The sequence below is a fragment of the Sciurus carolinensis genome, chromosome 11, assembly GCF_902686445.1.
Source record: "Sciurus carolinensis chromosome 11, mSciCar1.2, whole genome shotgun sequence".
Classification (NCBI taxonomy): Eukaryota; Metazoa; Chordata; class Mammalia; order Rodentia; family Sciuridae; genus Sciurus; species Sciurus carolinensis.
In genome coordinates, this window is record NC_062223.1 from 9,672,544 (window position 1) to 9,694,934 (window position 22,391).

The 22,391-nt window shown below is 39.5% G+C and overlaps 1 protein-coding gene and 1 non-coding gene across 2 annotated transcripts in view; one reads left to right on the forward strand and one right to left on the reverse strand.

Moving 5' to 3' along the window:
- Pacs1 (phosphofurin acidic cluster sorting protein 1) overlaps nt 1-22,391 on the reverse strand; it is a 180,801-nt gene that overhangs the window by 148,830 nt on the left and 9,580 nt on the right. The window lies entirely within an intron of this gene.
- Trnas-uga (transfer RNA serine (anticodon UGA)) lies at nt 12,845-12,918 on the forward strand. The gene has a single exon. It is a non-coding gene; the product is annotated as a tRNA-Ser (tRNA).

Sequence of the window (22,391 nt, forward strand, 5' to 3'; positions counted from 1 at the left end):
GGTTTTACTCTCATTTAAATGAGAGCAGGTGCTTGATCATCTTCCCATTTGTTAACCCTGGGAGGTAATACTGCCTTAAGAAGTAGGCTTCTGAAACTGCAGAATTTTCTGTATTCTGTGCTGCAGAATTCCAGCCCCTGGCAAGAATGCTTGTGTGAAGCCTAAAAGCAATGTATGTATATCCTAGCGATGCAGTTTGCTAGAAAAAAAACAAAGACCTATTCAATATTTAACTAAAAGCATTGTAAACTTACTACATCCTTAGAAGATATTCAAAGAACAATGATTTTGTACTTTGAGAAACTGAAGTACAAAGAAAAGATTTATTCACATTTTTAAAGATAGGCTGAACTAAAATAGGAAGAAAACTAAATGACTGGTCCAAATAACTGCATCTGGTAAAAAATGCTGGCTTTGTATGGCACCATGAGAAAGACAGCCAGAAGGAGCACCTTGGGGCTTTTGTCTAAACAAAAGCCTATAAACAAATCAGACTCCAACCAAGGATGCTTACAGGCACACTTCTTGCTGGGAAGTGCATGGTAGTTTTATACTGCAGGATGAAGTAAAATGTCTGCCCATAATGCTCATCTATCTTTCCAATATTAGAGATTTAATATAATCTCTAATTATAATAAGTTAGCATATTATATATTATATTAATATCCAATTTCTCATCCTTGCGTCATGCTTTTGGCAAGTACCAGAGACTGAACTCAGGGGTGCTCTGCCACTGAGTTACATCCCGTCCTTTTTTTATTGTTTTATTTAGAGATAAGATCTTGCTAAGTTACTAAGGCTGGCCTTGAACTTTCCATCCTCCCCGCTTCAGCCTCCTGAGTCAGTGGAATCTCAAGTGTGCATCACCATGCCCAGTGGTCATTGTTGACTGTGCTCCACACTCTAAGTTGTGTTTCTGGACATCATGCAGGAGGGTGTGAACCTGGGGGGAAGCACGGGAAGTTTATATATTTTAAAAATCATAACTGAAAGGATGAGTCAGTCTTAGTATTAAAGAAAATCTTGGAGAGAAAAAAAATCACCAAAAAGTCCAGTGTCTTAAAACAATGATTTCATTTCTGCTTTGTTTTCCAGGTTTTGTCCATATTCGCATGTATTTTAGAGAGGTAATGTGCAAAGATTAAGACACACCATAATCATTTTTCTACAGTCTTCATAGCTACGAGTTTTCATTGCTGCTTGATACTCTATTGTATTGATGGAACAGTTTTCTAAACTTTGTTAAGGGAGAACTACCACAGATTTACATAATGGCATCCCTGCCACCTAAAAATATATCACCCTTATACCCCCAAGAAGCTCCAAATGGGTCTAATGTAGAAGAAAACAAAAAGACTAAAGGATTTCACTTATTATCCAACAATTATTTACTGGGTGTCTACTAACTGTATGGCACTGATCCAATCCCTGATGATACAGTAGTATACACAAGACACAAAAAACCCCGACTTCATGGAGCTTTCTTTCCAGCAGAGGAGCAAGACAAAGCACAAAATAAAATCAAGTAACAAACTGGCAAAGAGATTCCTAGAGACTCATTTCCTCAGCTGGAGTGAATGATAAAGACAGAGCAAAACACAACCCCAGGCTTTTGACTCCTACACAATGTTATCACAAAACCATGACTGTTTCTGATCAACAGCTGCAGCACAGTACTAAACCCAGAGCCCAAGTTCTTCTAGACTGAGGCTTGACGAAATTTTTCTGGAGTAGGCCAGCAGATAGTAAAAATTTTGGACTTTGCAGGTCATAGGGTCTCTGCTGCAACTACTCAGCTCAGCCACTGTGGGGTGAATGTAGCCATACACAATGTGTCAACAATGGGTATGGCTGTGTTCCAATGAAACTTTATTTATACAGTGGTGGACAGCAGGACTTGGTCTGAAAGCCATACTTTGCTGTCCCTGTACTCTATGATTCAAAATGACCACTCAAACACTGCTGCCAGAAACAGAAGGAATGCTGTCCTCAATTAGAAAATTCCACTAAGTTTACCTCTGCGGTGACTCATAGTTGCAATTTCCTTTTCATACTCACTGCCACAACTCTAAATCAGACTTTTACTTCCTCTCACTTACACACTTTCTCTGATTTTGCACTTGCTGTTCCCTGAATTCCTTCTTCCCAATCACCACCTATTAGAATCTTCTCTTTGAAAAAGTCAGTTTAATTGACTATAAATTAGATAATTAAGAGCTAACTATTAATTATTTTTAGAAGATAAAGGTATTGTGGTTATGTACTTATTTAAAGTGCCCCCATCTTCTGGAGATAGACATTGAAACTGTTATGTCTGGGATTTCCTGGGGAGCCGGGACAAGGGCAGGGGGCAGGGGGCAGAAATGCAGATGAAACACTGACAGAGCTGATGACAAACCTGGGTGATGAGTACACGGGATTCATTATACATTCTTCTCTATTTTTGCATATTTAAAAAATCCCCCACAACAAAAACTTGAAAACAAAAAATCTAGTTCAAAAGCCAGATTCTAAGAAGGAATTCAAGTCCCTCTCCCTATAAACTTCAGCATATGCATCTGGTCACTACTTTTGTCAATATGCTCTCCATTGCAGAGCACTGAGCTCAAGAACAGGCCGGGTGGGCCTCATCTCTGCAACTCCCAGTGCACTTCACACAGAATGGGCATCTCAAGTTCTGTCCAGTTATTTGAAAACAGACCAAAGTCAAACAGACTAGAGGGGAAAACAACAGGAACATCTTCTACTCTACTTCCTGCTCTGATCAAAAGGATATCTTAAGGACTTTATTGACTTCTGTACTATTTATATAGAGCTCCTGGTCATCTCCAGATCTGAGCTTCAGTAATCCAACCTAAAAGTAGAGAAATAGTCATTTCCTTCAACTTTTCTGGAACCAACAGGGCATGTGGAAAATAAGACTTCTGTTCCTAAAAAGGAGATGGCATAATTATTCTCCACTATTGATTCTAACGCCACCAGCATTTAAATAATATCCTCCTCCCCACAATGGAATTCAAGTGTCTTAAGGGCTGGCCTTGCTCACAGTTCCATCAGAATCATGTGTCTGGGCTGGGGGTGCGGCTTAGTGGTAAGGTGCATGCCTGGTAGTACAAGACCCTGGGTTCTATCCCTAGCACCACACACAAAAGTCTGGAATCACATGTCCATTCTACTTATTTGATATCCATTACTACAAATCCTCCTTCTAACAAAAGAAGAGAAAAAAAGTTCTTCAGTTATTCAAGAGGCTAATTACCACTCTAGCCTCAGTTGGTTTATCTGGAGAAGAGATCATGGAAGTTCCAGTTAGGTAGCTCTGGTTTTGAATTTTAAACCCCTTAAGTACCTTGGAAAGACTAGCAAACTCATGATGTTATTTTTAGCACAAGGATCCCTTAATCCACATTATATAAAATAAGATAAAAGCTGATTCTCAAAATGGATAGCTTTTTAAAGAACAGACCCTAATGCATTCACTGTAAATACACAGGTTCTCGCCTAGAATGAAGAACTCCATTATTGCTGGGTCCACCACCAAGAGCACCTAATACCAAGCAAGACACAGCTCTCCCTCAGGGCACTCTCTCCCCAGATCCAGTCCCTACCCTTGACTTGTGCCTGTGTCTCCAATGGCCTAGAAGATAATGTCAATGTATTCAAGCACACTCATTTTCCCCACTAAAACAAACCAATAAACCATCCCACTACCATTTTTTCAACTTCCTGTGATGGGCTGACAGATCTGGCTCCATGAGAATGTTATAGGCCAGATTATAAGGGAAATGACTAAACAGACTCCAATTTGCTCTGAGACTCCAAGTTATGTAGGAAATAAGTTTCTCCCATGGGAACACACCCCGCCTCTGTACCCATCATCAGTTACTTAATGTGATATGTTTAACAATACAAAATGACAATTCTTTTTTTTTTTGGGTGCTGGGGATCGAACTCAGGGCCTTGTGCTTACAAGGCAAGCACTCTACCAACTGAGCTATCTCCCCAGCCCCGACAATTCTTATGTAATAAAAAAATTGCTCTCTTTTGATTCCTATTGCTCCTAACCAATGTACCATGTAAACAGTAATTGTGTGGTTATTAGTAACCATTCTTTAGTTTGTGCCTAGGTGATCCACTTCCCCCTCTGTCAATGATCTCATGATGTTAGTTTGTAATTTAAAATCATAGCAACAGACACTTATGATTGATGTGAATTTTGGTAAAGAACCCTTACAACCCTGTGGTCGGGGATGTTCTCCCAAAAGCCATTTTTTGGGGGCATTGTGTAAGAGATAGTCAGCCAGCCGGCTTAAAAAAGACTCTCAAATTTGGACTTCTCAGTGATGATGGATCTGTTCTTAAGTTGTGCCCCATAACACTTCCCTGTCTCCTTGATGGCACACTGGGTCCAGAACCCCAAGAATATCTTGTACTATTCTCTCCCTCATCTCCTTCATTTCCCCTGAAAGCTGCCCCTCTCTATTCTAATTCACTGAGTCTAGTCTCCCATCCCTTCATGATCTAATAACCAAATTAGAAAACAGAGTTATGTGTGGTCACTAAAAAGAACAAATTAGAAGCCGAATGCAGTGGCACACACCTGTACTCCCAGCAGCTGGGGAGGCTGAGGCAGAAGGATTTCAAGTTCAAAGCCAGTTTCAGCAAAAGCAGAGCAAAAGTGAGGTGCTAAGCAACTCAGTGATACCCTGTCACTAAATAAAATAAAAAACAGGGCTGGGAATGTAGCTCAGTGGTCAAGTGCTCCCCAGTTCAATCGTCAGTACCCCCACCCACCAAAAAGAGAAAAATTAGAACAAACCTCACTCACAGGAATTTCCACAAGGGATTCTATGAGAAAAGCAAAATGAAAAAATTATTTTAATGAGATTCCATTTTATAATTGATATCCCTAACCCACTGTGGGTATTCCACATTTTACAAAAATGGAGAAAAATAAGGAAAAATACATGCATGAGTTACCGGTGATACAAAAAGGGAAAGTGTCGGAGCAAGGGGGAAGTGACTCAAGCAAAAAAGAAAAACAAGAGACTTCACTAAGTGAGTTAAGCAAATAATATATCCTTCATGTCTTTAAGTAAGAGTAGACATAAATGTTTTTAAACTTTTAAATAAAATTAATTAAGCCACGCGTGGTGGCATACACTTGTCATCCCATGATTCAGGAGGCTGAGGCAGAAGGAACTCAAGTTCAAGACCACCCTCATCAATTTAGCAAGAGCCTGTCTCAAAAAATAAAAATAAAAATAAAAAGACTAGGGATGTGGCTCAGTGGTAGAGTGCCCCTGGGCTCAAATCCCGTATGGCAAAACGTACATATATACATATATCAAATAAAGATACATATATCAAACAAATATATCAAATGAAAACTGAATTAAAAGTATTGAACAAATTCAATTGTATAAATGAAAGAATCTTCCAGTCATTCAGAAAAAAAAGTTATAACTTGGCAGCAGTTTAAAAACATATATACAAAATTTTAGACAGTCTTCTTATGAACAGGTGGGAGCAAGTCTCATCTCCTGAACAGGCCTGCCTTACTGGCTGGCACTCAATGAGCAGACCCAGGCCAGGTAAAGAGGTGAGACTCCACCTGGCTCACTCTTGTGATGTTGGCCCTGGGAACTCACCACATGGAAAAGCCACCAGTCCCAGGGGAGGTGCCAACTGCTGAATAAGTGAGTATGCAGATGATTGCATGGCCCCAGGAACATCTGGGTGAAAGAGAGAACTGACTCTCCTTGCTGAGCAATGCAAAATAGTAATGTGCTTATTTTGGATGAAAATATATTGCAGTGGCTTTTTTTTAACAACAGTAGATAACAGGAATAAATACTATTTGAGATTAACTGAATAAATTGGGTTGCTTCTCATCCTGCATCTCTGTTGTTTCAGGAGTCATCAGTAAGCAGTTCACCACCTGTCTGCTCTCCTGCTTCCACCGGCTGTGCTCAAGGATACAGGGTGCTGGGGCAGGGGTGCACAGGGTGTGCAGATGTGGCAGGTGGAAAGACCAGAGTAGTTAGAAGGCTAGGTACAATGGGCAAGTAAGTAAAAGTATTGAGGATAATGAAAGTCATATTTCTCCCTCTTGGAAAAGGTGTTTGCAAGCACAAAAGGGTAAGATTGGAGGGAACCCTGGGATGTTATACTGGAATTGAAGGTATCAGTTTGAACTCATGGTTTTTAAAGACATACATAGAAAGAAGTGACTCCATGTTGCGGGCATGTGTACTGTACACAGACTTTCACTTCCTGGCTCTACTAAGAGTCCCAGAAGCAATGCCATCCATGGCAATGGGCACAACAAACTCCCAGATACTAGCTTCTCATTACCATCCTCCACTAAAAGACCCAGGACTATTTTAGGGCAAAAGTGGATTCTAGAGTTAGAGAAGAAAAAAACCAAATAAATTATATATATATATAATATATATATATTATATATATATATATATATATATATATATATATATGCATGCAACAAACCTGGAACATCAGTGCTAGAAAATTAGAAGGTTAGGACAGATAACAGGTAAACGGCCAGCTCTGCAGTAATTTGGGCATTGAAATAGATAATGATAGTAATCCATTACAACCCTGCAAATAAGATAAAAATCCATGAGTCCATATTGGAAAGAAGAAGGTCAGTTTATAAATGGAGAAGAAATATGGGAAAACAAAACAAAACAAATTACTGGGCAATGGAACAGTGGCAATGAACTTGGGCAGGACATTCTTGCTGACAGCTGTTAAGCCTCAAATTGTCTGCACACAATTCACTTGTCAGTTATGAAGGGCACAATGACATTACAGTCAAGAAAACAGATACCTGACAGATACCAACACCACCAGGCAATCAGGAGAATCTCACTAGTAACCAGGCTGGTTAGCATTGTGCCTATGGATGCGGTGTTTTGGGAATATCATAGAATCACTTTTATCCTACTTTCTATCAAGAAATCAAGACCTAAGCCTCGTTGTAGGCAACATTAAGGAAGCTATCTTACATATCAACCTGTATATAACACCGTTGAGGACAAAAATGATAGGAAAAGACTAACGATCTTTGTGTTAGTCAGTTTTATGTCACTGTGACCAAACAGCCAACAAAACCATCTTGGAGAACGAAAAGTTTATTTCAGGCTCACCGTTTAGAGGTTCATTCCATGGTCATCACTTGGGCCTGAGGTGAGGTGGCAAACTTTGGTGGAAAGGGCAACGGAGAGAGAAACTGCTCCCCTCATGGTGGCCAGGAAACAGAGAGAGTGAGGTGAAGGAGACCAGGGAAGATGTGCCCTTCCATGACACACCCCTGTGACCCACCTCCTCCAGTCACACCCCACCTGCCTGCAGTTACCACCCAGTTAATTGGTACAAACTAGAATGGACTGTTTAGGTCACAATTTTCATGATCTAATCATTTTGCCCCCAAATATTCTAGCATTTACAGGAGCTTTTGAAGGACACCTCTTATTCAAAAATTAACACTCTTACATCTGATAAGGAACTTGATCTGTAATATATAAAGAACTTTTTACAAATAAATTACAAAAAGACAAACATACCAATTTTTTAAATAGAAAAAAAAAATAACTTGAACAGATCTTCACGACAAGTATCCAAATGGTCAACTAGTAGATACTCAATGTCATTAGTCATTTCACCAGGAGCTGACAATTTCATACCCATTAACATGACTAAAATGAAAATGAATGACAAAACTAAATGTTGGTAGAAATGTACAGCAATAGGAACTTTTTGTATATTGCTACTTTTTTTTCAGTACTGGAAATAAACCCAGGGCCTTGCAAGTTATATTACTACTATTACATATTATTATGATTAGATGTCCACTGTTGCATGACAATATTGCCACGAACTTATTAGTAGCCTAAAACAATACATCAACTATATATCAGACAGGTGTTCCATAAGATCACAACCTGGTGCTAGCTGGGACTGGTCTCAGTCACAACTTGAGCCAGGACAATATGTCTCCAAGCTCACGTGGGTGTTGGCAGCAGTCAGTTCTTGTGGGCCATAGTTTCCTGCTGGTTGTGGGCCTGAAGCTGCCCAGAACTCCCTGCCACATGGCCCTCTCCATGGACACACAACATGGCAACTTGCTTCTCCAAAGCCAGCAAGATGGTATTACAATCTGATGTAACATAATCATGCACAGTAAGGAGCAAGTCACAGGTTCCATCCATACCAGGCAATGTAAATGATAAAACCACTTTTGATAGGCTGGCAGTTTCTTACAAAGTGAAACATGCACCTAACTCTAAGACCCACCATTGAACACCATTCACTCCTATATTCATCCCCAAAGAAACTAAAATATATGCCCACAAAAAGATTTGTAACAAGAATGTGCACAGCAGCAAAAACTCATGTTCATCAAGTCTATGAGTTGATACACACAACTCATGTCCATCAACCAGAGAATGCACAAATCTGCTTCCATGAAACACTACTTGGCAATAAAAAAGAAAGAACTGGTAACAATGCAACAACATGGCTGAGTCTGGAAAGAGACCAAAGCAAGAATATACGCTATGTGATTTCATCCACACAAAGTCCAAGAACAGATAAAATCAATCTATAGTGATAGATTTGATAGAACAGGAAAAATAATTGGCTGTGAGGGACTAACTGGCAGCAAAACCAACATTCTCTGTCTTGACTGGTGTGTTGGTTACATGGCTGCATTTGTTTGTCGGAAGTTAAATCTTAAGCCTAAGGTCTGTGGATTTGGCTGCATTTAAATTTCACCTCAATAAAACAAAATGCTATGTACAATTAACAGAAAACAGACAAAGTTTGGCACAGTAGTTAAGGGCACAAACTGGGGAGCCAGCTACTGGGGTCTGAACTCCAGCTGTGTTGCCTTCTTGGGCAAGTTTTCTAGCCTCTCAGTGCTTCTGTGGCTATCTAATAATTAAATGTGTTAACCAGAGACAGCGATTACAATAGCACAGGGAACGAACTATGTACTTAAGTATAGCTCTTAATAAAGAAAACTAAAAAGGCAATTATTAACACTAGGAAAAATTTAAAGTGGGCCAGAAAGGAAAAAATCACAGTTTATTACATGGCTCAACAATGATTCACCTTTCTATGGTCATAATGATAAAAATTCTGAATAATAATCTAACCAAATTATAATTTTACTGGGAAAACAGGGCAATGATTTTTTAAAAGTCAAACAACTGGGCTTGGTGGTACACACCTGTAGTCCCAAAGACTTGGGAGGCTGAGGCAGGAGGATCACAAATTTGAAGTCAATCTAGGCAACTTAGCAAGTTATTTATCTTGAAATAAGAAACAAAAAGGGTTGGGGATGTAGGCAACTTAGCAAGTTATAATCTTGAAATAAGAAATAAAAAGGACTGGGGATGTAGCTCAGTAGTAAAGTACCTCTAGGTTCAATCCCTAGTATTGCAAAAATAAATAAAGACTATTGCTAAACACACCTTGTAGAACCACTTGACTCTCTGAAATATATATATATATATATATAACTTTGATTAAAAATATATGCATTATTACCTCATATACATATATGACTGCATGACCTATGCAATCCTACAACATGTACAATCAGAAAAATGAGAAATTGTACTCCATTTATGTATGATTTATCAAAATGCATAAATGCATTCTACTGTCATGTATAACTAAGTAGAACAAATTTTAAAATGTTAAAAAACAACAACGAGAAAAAAAACTATCAGGAGGAATAAAACAACAAAAAAAGAAAAAAGGGAAATAAATCCTGAAACTTTAAATAAAGCCAAAATGCAATTAAAAAGAGCATTTGTGTACAAGAAGCTGCTTTTCAAAGTAACACTGATTATGGAGACTAAGGGCTAGGAGGGAATCACACTGAAACTCAGTCTTATCAGTATTAAGAATAATTCACATTAAAATGCAAAGATATATCCTTCCTTCCTCAAAGCTTACATTCCAAGGTCTATCACCTTTTCATCCATTAATTCACCAGGGGTTTCTCAATCTACTGGTTAAAAAGACAGTTAAAGTGAATTCATATGAATGAGAATTTCTTTTACCTTTCTTTTCTCCCCTTTATGCCACCCCTAGTGCTGGGGATACAACCCAGTGCCTGGTGTATGCTAGGCAAGTGCTCTACCACTGAATCCCTCCCAGCCTGGTAACTTAACTGTAATAATGAACCATCCATATGACTATAGTACATTTCACTGAGGAACATAAAAGTGCTTAGTGATTTTATCTTAACTCTCAAATCACTTCTAAGTAGTAAGACACAAAAGAAATAAAAAGTGAGTGATTTGCATACGCTTCGTTTACAAAACTCAAATTAAGTCACAGGAATCCCAACAGACTAGTGCTCCTGTTATCATCCTATAAACCCACACACACTTCTGAAAAATAGATGCCACTTCCCTAAGTCATGGTCACAGTGCCCATACTGAAATAACACCAAACTGGGCAGATCCAAACTTTCAAGTTTTGCCTTGGTAACTGTCCTACAGTCCCAGCACAGAACAGTTAGCTAGTACATGAATTTACACCAATGGTATTTCTGCAACATTCTCAAGACTTATAACACATGTGTAAGTTGTGTCATCTCTTTTTCCCAACAACTCTTAGTATCTGCCAGATATTTTTTTTCCATTTTGTTTAGAAGATGAAAGCTCAAAGGCAACTGATCCCAAATCACAATTTTTACTGTGACCCCCCAAGACCTGTGTTCTATCTCTTCTACCAGCAGGCCTAGTAACAGAAGTCCCTGAAGATTAATCATTTGCTTATTTTCAAAGTCTAGAAGATTACAGATGGTATAGATTGAAATTATTGGCTTGCTTCAGGTCCCTTCCTAAAACAAACAAACAAAAGTCTAACACTAGAGGACATTTGACCACACTTACATTAACAGTCCCTAACAGATGTAATAAGGGTACATGTCTCTAAAACGTTGAGTCTCACGGAGTGATGGTGGTGATAATGTCCCCAAGGTGTTGCCTGGACCATCACCACTAGTTGGGAACTTCACAGACATTCAGAAGCATAAAAACCAATAATACTCATGGGAAACATGATTACCGTTCTTCCCAATCTTAGGCAGATTTACCTGTCCTTGAGCACACACCCACCATAGGAACGAAGTAATTCAGACTTTGGGGATGGCACCAGAAGATCTCAGAAATGACTGTCTCCCAAATTAACAGGAGAATTACAACTCCAACAGAAAACATATGGAATGTAGCCTTTGAATCACCTCTTTAAAAGCCCCCTGTTCCTGCTGATAGGCAGAATCACAGTCTCTGGGACAGAAGTCCCCTGTGCTTCTCCTTTGCTAGCAAAGCAATAAACCTTATTTGTCCTTTTTCTTAAAAAAACAAACTATAATGCCAGACATCCACCCAAACGAGAACCTTCAAGTCCACACAATTAGGAGATAGCTTCCCACATTATTTCTCACGTTCATTTAAGTGAAAATATTCCACCCAGGGACAGAACCGGGTTTTGTAGGCCTTAAAGCTTAAGCAAGTTAGAGGGTCCTCAGGAAGAAAAAGCATACAAAAAACACAGTTACTAAATTAGCTCTAGGATTTAAAAATACCAAACAGTTGAGGATAGCTCTAAAGAAAGACAGAGAATACTTCATGCTAAACATGTAAAAAAAAAAAAAAAAAAAAAGATTAAATAAGACCTAAAAAAATAAAGGAACACATCTTGTCCATGGATTTAAAGACTCAACATTCTAAAGACTTCAATTTTATCCAAATTAATCCATATATACAATGCAACTCTAAACACAATACCCCTAACCCCAAAAAATGTTTTAAGGAAATCAAAAAGTTGATTCTAACATTTCTAAGGAAATACGAAAGGTAAAGATTAGTAAAGCTGGATGTGGTGGCAAATATCTGTAAACCTAGTAACTCAAGAGGCTGAGGCAGGAGGATTTAAAGTTCAAAGCCAGCCTCAGCAATTTAGGAAGACCCTGTCTCAAAATAAAAAGCAAAGAGAGCTGGGGATGTGGTTCAGTGGTTAAACACCCCTGGGTTCAATCCCTGGTATTAAAAAAATAAATAAATAAAAGACTAATCAAGGCAATTATGAAGAAGCCAGAGCCTGGAGCAGTGGCGCACATGTGTAATCCCAGCGGCTCCAGAGGCTGAGACAGGAGGACTGAGAGTTCAAAACCAGCCTCAGCAATGGTGAAGCACTAAGCAACTCAGTGAGACCCTGTGTCTAAATAAAATACAAAAACAGGGCTTGGGATGTGGCTCGGTGGTTCAGTGTCCCTCAGTTCAATCCCTGGTACCAAAAAAAGAAAAGAAGCACAAAGCTGGAAAACTCATGCCACCAGGTAATGGGGCTGTCATGAGATATAGTAACTGAGATGAGGGGGTAGATATTAGTACAAGAACAGACAGACCGACCAACGGTTCTGAACAGAAAGGCTAAAACTAGAACCACATGCAAATGTCACAGCATTTATGATTAAAGGGGTAATGTGGTACAGTAGAAAATGGATGATCTCTTAAGTAAATCATGCAGGGTTACCTGACCATCCATACTGGGGGAAATGCCTCTTGACCCCTACTTATACTATACACGCATCAACTTCAGATGAACTGTAACTCTAACTGTGAAAGACAAACAATAAAGCTTTAGAAAAAAAGTATTAGAACACAGCTTCATGATCTTAGAACAGTCAAAGATTTCTTAAACGGAGCATAAATGGCACCAAACATAAAGGGGAAAGTTGATAAGTTTAACTATGAGATGAGAAATTTCTTTTCATCAAAAGACTCTACAGATGGGCTGGGGATATAGCTCAGTTGGTAGAGTACTTGCCTTGAAAGCACAAGGCCCTGGGTTCAATCCCCAGTACCAAAAAAACAGACACCACTGAGAGAGTAAAAGAGCCACCCACAGAGCATGAGATGATGTGTAAGAAAACTTCTACAAGTAAATAAGAAACAGAGAGATTCAATAAGAAAGTAAGCAAATGACTTAACAGATAATTCATATAAGAGGATATCCAAATGGTTGGTGATAAACACGAAAAGGTACTCTAACATCAGCAGGGAAAGAAATGAAAATCACAGGAGAAACCATTCTAAGCAATTCCACAGTCCGAACCCCCAATGGCCAAAAGGAAAAGAGTGAAGATATCAACTACTGGGAGATGTGAACCAAGAGCAACTTTTATTCACTGCTAAGCTGAATGGACTCATAATCTACAATGCAGCAATTCCACTCCTGGTTATGTGTTCAAGAGAAATGAGCACGTAGGTCACCAACAGACAGGTGCAAGAACTTTCACAGTAGCATTATTTGAAATAGCTCCAATCTGGAAATCTCTCACATGGCCATCAACAGCAGAATGGTTAAAGAAACTGCAATGCATCACAACACAGAATACTATGCAGCAACCAGAAGAGATGGACTACAGCAACCAGGACAATGTGGATGGATCACACAGACACAATGATAAGCCAAAGAAGTCAGATACAAATGTATACACTGAAATACAAAAGCAGGCCAAGTAACTTAGCTGTCAGAAGTTAGGATAATGGTTATTGTGGGTGGAGGGAAGGCGGTGATCAGAACAGCGTGTGGTGATGTTCAGGTGTGCTGGTAACATCCAGTTTCCTGACATGGGTGCTAGATGTGTGTGTATGTTCAGTTTGCAAAACTCTACCAAGCTGTACTCATCATGTACGTTTTTCTGAGTGCAGGTGACACCTCAATGAGAAGCTGTTGCTTACATCAAGTACAGGGGTGTGGAAGCAACCTTTAATGTGAAGAGCCCTGAAATTTAAGTCTGGCTTCATAACAAATCTGCCTTTAGCCCTACCAAACATATCTGCAAATGAAGAGACTGCGTAGAGAAAAAAGTATTTTTCCACAATTTAACCCAGTAAATTTTCCAGGAATGTAACTGCCATGTTAATAGAGGAGATTTTACTCTGCTTTGTATAGAACTTCATGAAGATTTATTCATCATTTTAGAAAATCAAACCACCCATGGCACTGACACATATCATCTGAGTCAACAATGCAATATACCTGTGTCAATGTCTATTTATAGGTGTCATGTTCACAAAGGTAAAGCTGTTTCTATCTGCAAGCACCAAATGGCTATGGTTTCCAATGTGATGTTAGAATTTACATGTCTTCTGAGAATATACATAAAGAAATACATACTTCACTACAAATTACGTCCTATTTTTTCCTTTATATTGCAATTACTGCCTTGTAGATGTGTCAGTATACTTTATTATCAAGGAATTCCATTTCAAAAGAGACAGTGCCATAGAATCTGACAGGGTTGAGAACTAGTTACAAACCATCAGCATATCAGTAGAAACTGTAAAAAGAATTCTCATTTCTGAACTTGGTAACTGGTTCTTTTACGCAACTCACATTACCCAAATCAAAAGTACAATTATACACTTATTTAAAATGTAAAAAATAAAAGTAAAAGCCAGCTGCCATTTTCCAGAGCAATTACCTAAGTATATCTATCATAAAATTGATCTAGACATAGTGAGCAGAACAGAATGGAAATAGGAGTTCAAGTTACAAGATCTAAAGGAGTCCTTTTCCTTTTAAATCATTAAGTTCCAGTTTGGAATTCACAAGCAAAGACTCCATTATTTTTCTCTTCTCTTTCAAAAATAGCTCCACCTTCAAGATTACACAAATTAGATCATTCTGCAGCAGGATTTCTCCTTATAGAGCAGCTCCTAGGGAGCACAGACAGAATCTAACAGTGATTCTGCACATAGGCCTGTAGTTCTGCTATAGCAAAGCAGTCCTTTGGGAGTGAGGGCAGGGGACCAACAATGTTTTTTTGACTTTTTAGTTTTACTGAGTTGGTGACAAAAGATTTGAGCCACAAATCAACAGTTTCCGCAATAGATCACCTCTTCAAAAACCATCCAATAAACAAGAGCAGATAGCACACAGAGCAAATATAACAGCAGAATAATTAGGGATGTCAATTCTCAGCTGCTCCAAAGGCTTCATCTGGTCTAAAGCATAAAAAGAATTTACCTAGATTTTTAACACAATCAGGCATCAACCTATGGATTATTCCATCACACAATAAATTCTCAAGGAAATTTATTTCCAACTAATTATAAATGGCAAAAGTGGAAACAAACTTGCAAAAAACTCTGCAGAGCCCTGTTAAACAGATCTCATTCTTGTAACATCACTAAGATAAATGACAATATTGCTCTAAGGAAGAAAAACAGAAGACAGACACAAAGAAATTAAATGACATTTTAGAATCATCCTTGAAAACTTGTGCTCTGCCATACCTCAAATCCAATCCACAAAGCAAATCCTTTAGACCTGACAATATATCCTCATCTGCCCCATCCGGCTCCAGGTCCAAGCTCTATCAGCTCCACTCAGACCATCACAACACCTCCCAGCTTGCCCCCATCCTTCTCTAACGGAGATTCTGCAGAGGCCAGTGATTCTTTTAGGTGGGTGTCATCATTATGCCTCTTCTTTGGCTCAAAGTCCCCAGTGGTGGGGGGAATCCCCTAATGATTTTCCATCTCATTCCAGGTCAAAGCCAGAGTTCTACAATTGTCTATATGATCTATGTACCTGCCTAGCACAGAAAGGCCCCTGGGTTCAGTTCCCAGCAGTGCAAAACCAAAAGCCAGTCTCCTTTACACCTATGATTTTATCTCCTATTACTCAATCCCTCATTCACTTGGCTCCAGCCACAATGGCCACCTGGATGTTCCTGGAACCCACCAGCATTTCTGTTCCCTCTACTGGGAAGGCTCTTCCCATAAATTCACCTGGCTTGCATTCCTGTGTGTTCCACCTGGCTTGATCACCTTCTGAGGTTTTTCTAGACCACACTGTTTAACTGCAGTATTCTCCCTCCTGCCCACTTATCCACATTCCCATTTCATTTTTCCCACCGACCCACTCTGTCATTTTCTCACTCACTTATTTACTGTCTGCTGTCTACCCTGTCCCTAGCAGGCAACCTTGAGAGCTAGAATTTTTGCATTTGTTCACTGCTCTCTGCTCAGTATACGTACCAGTGACTGGCACAGAATGTATATTCAGTGTCTTTTGACTAAATGAGGAAACCAAGTAGAAGCCAGCAGAGACGAATTAGAGACTTACAGAAATTCAAATGGCAAGATAAAGCCAAATGAAAAATCAAATTTTAAAGTCAAAGCATTTCTGACATAATGGTTTTAAAGACATTTGCTGACATTTCCCCTCATATATACTACAATAGGAGAAAATACCTAAATGACAAAAAACAAAGAGAGTCACAATCCTAAGGTCATTCCTCTATAAATATTATCTTAAATGGACTTAACTAAGATGAAGCCCCATCACACTGGCATTCATTTATCAGTGATGCTGCATTAGAATGACACCCTTCTGGAGTATAAGTAAACATATCACTTTCCTAAATCCTGAACCTACCAAACTGACCTTATGCCTCATCTTGGATTTAGGAAACCATCTTCATTCCCAACTCAAGTCTGCTCCCCAGTAAGATATCCTTTCCTTCTTTATGGAGGGAAAAGTCAATCAAGGGAATTAATGGACAGTGTTTAATAACATTACAGCTAATCTTCATTATAAGTTTTCTTTTTAAAGGAAAGCTAGAGAGGATACTACCAGTTATGAAAAAAAAAAAGTGGTAATGATATTACACACATTTAATGAGCAACTCTACCCATTAAAAGCAGGGGCATAAACAAAATTATTGCACATTTTGGTGGCAGAGAGGAAATACAATTAAGTCCATTAATAGCCACAAGAGTTTTTATATTCTCAGAGGACCTTGGTTTCCAGAGTTGCTTATTCATTTTCATCCATAGCAAAAGCAGTGCCTGGCAGGGATGACAGAATGCAGCAGACCACTCTCCACATGCTTTAAAGTGTCTGAGGAGGTGAGTTTATCAAACAATGGGCTTAATGTATATTGCACTGTCACATTCCATTGTCCACAAACTGAAAGGACCAACAAAAACCTACCTATGAAGACAACAAAAATGACCACCACCAGAGGTCTACCAGAGGACAAACACTGTACCACTATGCTCATTGGTCTCACTGACAGCACCCAAGTTGTCCATGGATTTGGATGCCCAAACACTCCACAAGCCTTCTGTTTTTCTTCATAACATATCACTGAAGTGGGTAAAGGCAGCCTCACCTTAAAATAGCAGAACCAAAAGCAAGTGGCCCAGCAGAGACCAGAACTGACTGCACCAACCACACAGGGCTCTATCCACCAGCCCCCACATGCCCATCACAAGCACATGAGACTTGCATCTCTAAACCATCTTCTACCCGGCTGTGGCTCCCTAAGATTTTAGAAGGAAGAACACCTCCCCAAATTCACATTCCCACTTCTCTAGAACACAGCCCAAACCAGGAGGTAAGCAAAACTGCCCGCTCCTTTTCCCTACAACAACCCCTCCCAATCTCCCATTCTCAGGCTACACTGTTAATTATCTTACCCTCAAACTCAGAGCCTAGTCATTCTTAACATTTTCAACTGTTTGGTTCTTCAGCCCATTAGAAGCAACAAAAGAGAAAGGACATGATGTTAGCAATAAGGGAAAACATAACTAAAAAGCAAATACAATTCGAAAGTAGTTATGCTCCACGTACCAGTCTACACTACTCATTAGACCTTCATGTCCACCAGGAGGATCCTGTTCATCACGATGACTGAGAATCAGGGAAAGGGTAGTCTGTGTTTTATGTATTCATTTGTTTGTTTGTTTGTTTGTTTTGAGACAGGGCCTCACCAAGTTGCTGAGGCTGGCCTCCCACTTGTGATCCTCTGCCTCAGTCTCCCAAATGGCTGGGATTGCAGACATGTGTCACCACGTTCAGCTTGTATGTCATTTATTCTTAAGGAAGAACCAGCAACAAACAAATACGTTTGTAGATCTTCACCAAAATTGAAAAATAAAGTCTTGATATCATTAAAGAGGAAAATTAATATTCACGCAAAGATCCAAATGTTTCAGGAGAGGCCACAAAAGTATTATCAGGTTTCTCATGTAAGAGGAAAACAGAGTTTTTCTATAGTTTGAGACATAAAAAGAAAAACTCAAGGAGACAAGAGAAAAAGACTCCACTTAAATCCTCATTTTCCTAGCAGCTGCTCTACTTTTATGGGCAATAAATAGTGAACTGTAAACTGGTTTAGTTGCTCTTGTGGCTGCCAAACCAGAGCTAAAGAAGTCAGCAGGTAGAATAGGGAAGCTGTCAAGTCAAGCTGCCTCAAAACAAAGTTGTGGTTTGTAGGTGGGGCCTGCACCATCTCTTCCGTTCACATAAGTGGGCAGGATGTAGAAACAGGATCCAGACCCAGTCACTGCTTCAGACCAAAATATTTAGCTTTGACTTTCTCATCTAATAAGCTTGGGGCTTGGCAGTATTTGTGCTTTAAGGTGAACCTGAGACCTTGTGATCACCCCACTGAGTTCATCAGAATGTCACCCTGATTCTAGAAAGATAGCAGATTTTTTTGGTTTTCTTGAAGAGAGGGGGGACAGAAAGACTAAATTGGCAAGACAGCAAGAGCTAATATTAATTGCTTTTGGGGGGGCAGTACTAGGGATTGAACCCACGGATGCTCTATCACTAAGCTACATCACCAGTCTTTTTTATTTTTTATCTTGAGATAGGGTTTCACTACCTTGCCCAGGCTGGCTTCAAAATTGTGATCCTCCTGGTTCAACCTCCTAAGTAACTGGAATTACAAAAGTATAAGACTTATTAAGTGTTTTCTATGTCACACACACACAATTAATACATGTATTAATTTAACTCTTATGATAATGCTGTGAGATAGGGATAACAGTTAAGCCCATTTTGCAGATGAGAAAATTGAAGCATTAGATTAAATAACTTGCCCAAGGCCACTCACATAATAAACAGTTGGGATTCAAACCCAAGCTGACGGCTCTAGAACCCACATTCACAACCTCTGTGCCATGCAGCCTCTCACTGCCTGTACTTCCAACTGACAATGGATAAGGCAGTCAATATTACCTGTCAACTATGAGAACCAGACAGGACTTGGGGTACCAAGTTTAAGCAAAGAAACGCTCTGATGTCAGACAATTCCCAGCTCCACCAACCTCTAAATTTTGTAGCCTTACAAAAATGCCTTCCCTCCACAGGGCCTTGGGTTTCCCTTCTGTGTAGAGATGTGAGCACCTGCCTCTGATGGCTACTATGGCATACAGAATGTGCTCAGTTCATCAGATTCCCTTCACTTCAGTATGAGCTCAAACATCACCCAGCAGAGGCCTTTCCTGGCCAGCCCCTCTCAACAGCCTCCCCTGACTCCCCCAACTCCCCGCCTGTTTCACAGTCTATTTCACTCACTATCCAACACTTATTGTAGGTCTGGTTGCTCAAAGGCTTATAATCTGTCTCTCTGCATTGCGAAGTACACTCCAGGAGGAAATGGACTCTTATCAACTTGCTTGATGCTATCCTCCTCAGCACCTAGATCATTTGCCACTCAGAAATACTTGTAAACATTTGTTGAATAAATTGTATATAATCAATATCCACTCAAAAAACATTGCAAATCAACAGGCACTATAGGAAAATCAGTGTCATTAACTTGACACATGTTATCTGTTGAGCACATATATAGTAACTAAATAAATAAATGGAATTATTTCATCTAACAGTAAGTTATTGTGAAGAGGTTTCACCAACTCTGAACAGACTGGGTAGGTAAGGCCAGCCTTTCAAGATGGCAGGTCAGCTGAGACCTGACCAGGGCCACCGTACAGGGAATTAAGAACAACAGGTAGAGAGGACAGGAGGGACAAAAGCCCTAAGGAAGGGGTGATCATGACCAGGTCCAGCTCACCAAAAGTCATGTAAACAACAGAGAATGGCAGAGATAAGGTCAGAGCCACAGGAAGGGCCACATCACAAAGTGTCTCCTAAGACATAAAAAGGGGTTTTATTCTAAGTATGACAGATGCTATTTGATGGCATCTCTTCTCTTTGCCCACTAGAACATAAACTCCATGAGATCAAGGATTTTCATTGTGGCACATGCCAGCTGGTCTGTCAGCATCTGCTCAATGAGTAAATTGAAGATTATGGGGAGGGGAATGACAGGATTTGATTTTCTTTTTTGGGCATCATTCTGAGCATATGTGGGGCCCAGAGTTCAATCCCCAGCACTGCAAAACAACAAAACAAAAACAAAAACTCCATCACTCTGAACTGCCACTAGTGGTTACCTTCTGGGAGAGACCAGAGTGGCAGAGGAAGGGCAGAACCAGCAGTATAGTGCACTGTGTTGAGAGGAGCCAGCACACAGGAGGGAAAGTTGTTTGCCAAAGCTGGAAGCCTTTCAGTGTTTTTCAGCAAGACACAGGAAAAGGTCAGTAGAGAGGGATAGGTGACGAGTGGTATCCTAAGTTTCTGGTGTGTCCTAGATTTTTTTTTTTTAACAAAGAATGGAAGACTGTCTCAATATGAAAAGAGAAACGAAAGAAACTCAGACAGACAGACAGACACACACACACACGCACTGATTTGGAGAATAACTTGAAAGAAAATATACCTTCCTATACCTAAGCACAATAACCATTCTAAAACTCCTCAGAGACAGTCCATGAACCAGTTTAGCAAAAGATGCCATCTGGAAGAACCCTGCACCCAGGAATGTCCTGAGAGATGGACTGTCATGGAGGAGCTGTGCTGTCTACAGAGAGAGGAACGGGTGGTACTGAAGGAAGCAAGTTTCATCATCACCCCTTTCTTATCTCCCATATCCAAACTGGGTTACCAAAAACGGCACCAAGTAATTACCCACAGTGCAATTTCTGAAATGTACACAGTCTAAAAAATATTTTGGCCAAAATAACCTGTCACTTTACTTGGTGAAGTTCTGTTTACAGAACTAAAACTAAAAGTGCTTAAAAGCCAAATGAAACCCAGGTTTACCTGAAGTTGACAAGGATCACTACTTATGAAGAGAAACAGGAAGTACAATATTAAAGGATCAGAAAAACTGGTGAAGCTAGAACTAAACTCAAATAGTCTAACCTCTGGTGCATCTTAAATACTTCACCATCTAAAAGGAACTGCACAACATTAAATAAATCAATCAGCCTTCATCAACACTCACTTATCCACCTATACCTCATCTACCCAATGCAAGGAAAGCAGGTAACAGTCTAGAACATTCTCCATTTGCCATTTTGCCATCAGTATAAACGAACAAGCTCTTCTAGAACAAAGAAAGGAAGGTTAACAAGTGGGGTGAAGCATTACCCCTCCCCCATTTTCTCATCCAATGTTCACTAAATACGTACTTTTCTTTTTTTGGTATGGGGTTTGAACACAGGGTACTTAGCCACTGAACCACATCCCCAGTCCCCCAGTCCTTTTTTATATTTTATTTAGAGACAGGGTCTCGCTGAGTTGTTTAGGACCTCGCTAAGTTGCTGAGGCTGGCTTTAACTCATAATCCTCTGCCTCATCTCCAGAGCCACTGGAATTACAGGCGTGTACCACTGTGCCTAGCCCTTTTATTTTTTTTAACAGCTTTAATGTGATACAAAATTCATAAAGTTCACCCTTCTAAAGTGTAGAGTTTGATAATGTTTAGTATACAGTATTCACAAAGTGAATACATATTTTTAAAATATTTACTTACTGATCTTCTCTGTAATACATATTTACTGTAGAATTTTTAGAAATCACCAAAATAATAAGGCCAAAATTAAAATCACACACAATTCCACCACCTAAAAAACATGCTGAAGCTGGGCGCAGGGGTGCACACCTGTAATTCCAGTAATTCAGGAGGCTGAAGAAGAAGGATTGCAAATTCAAGGCCAGCCTGGGCAACTTAGCAAGGCCCTGTCTTAAAATAAAAAATTTAAAATAATAATAATAATAATAAATTAAAAAATTTAAAAAGGCCTGAGTGTGTAGCTCAGTGATAGAGCACCCCTGGGTTCAACTGCTAGTACCTCAAAACAGAACAGAATAGAATCAAACTAAATGAAACCATTTTGGAGTCAATACCTTCAGTCAGTTTTCAATAGATAATGACTAAGACCTAGAACTGTGGGATACAAATAGCAGAGCTGCCATCTGGAAGCAAAGACAGACAGGAAGAAGTAGAGCAAACCAAAAGGTGATGTCTGAGGAGAAAACACTAAACACCACCTCAGGGGCCCCCAAAATAGCAAAGAAAAGGAATATCTGGAAGAGGACAAAACTATTCCAATTAATTAAGTGAATAAGAAAAAAACATATTCTTTTATTTTATTTTGGTTTTGGTGGTACAGGGATGGGACTGA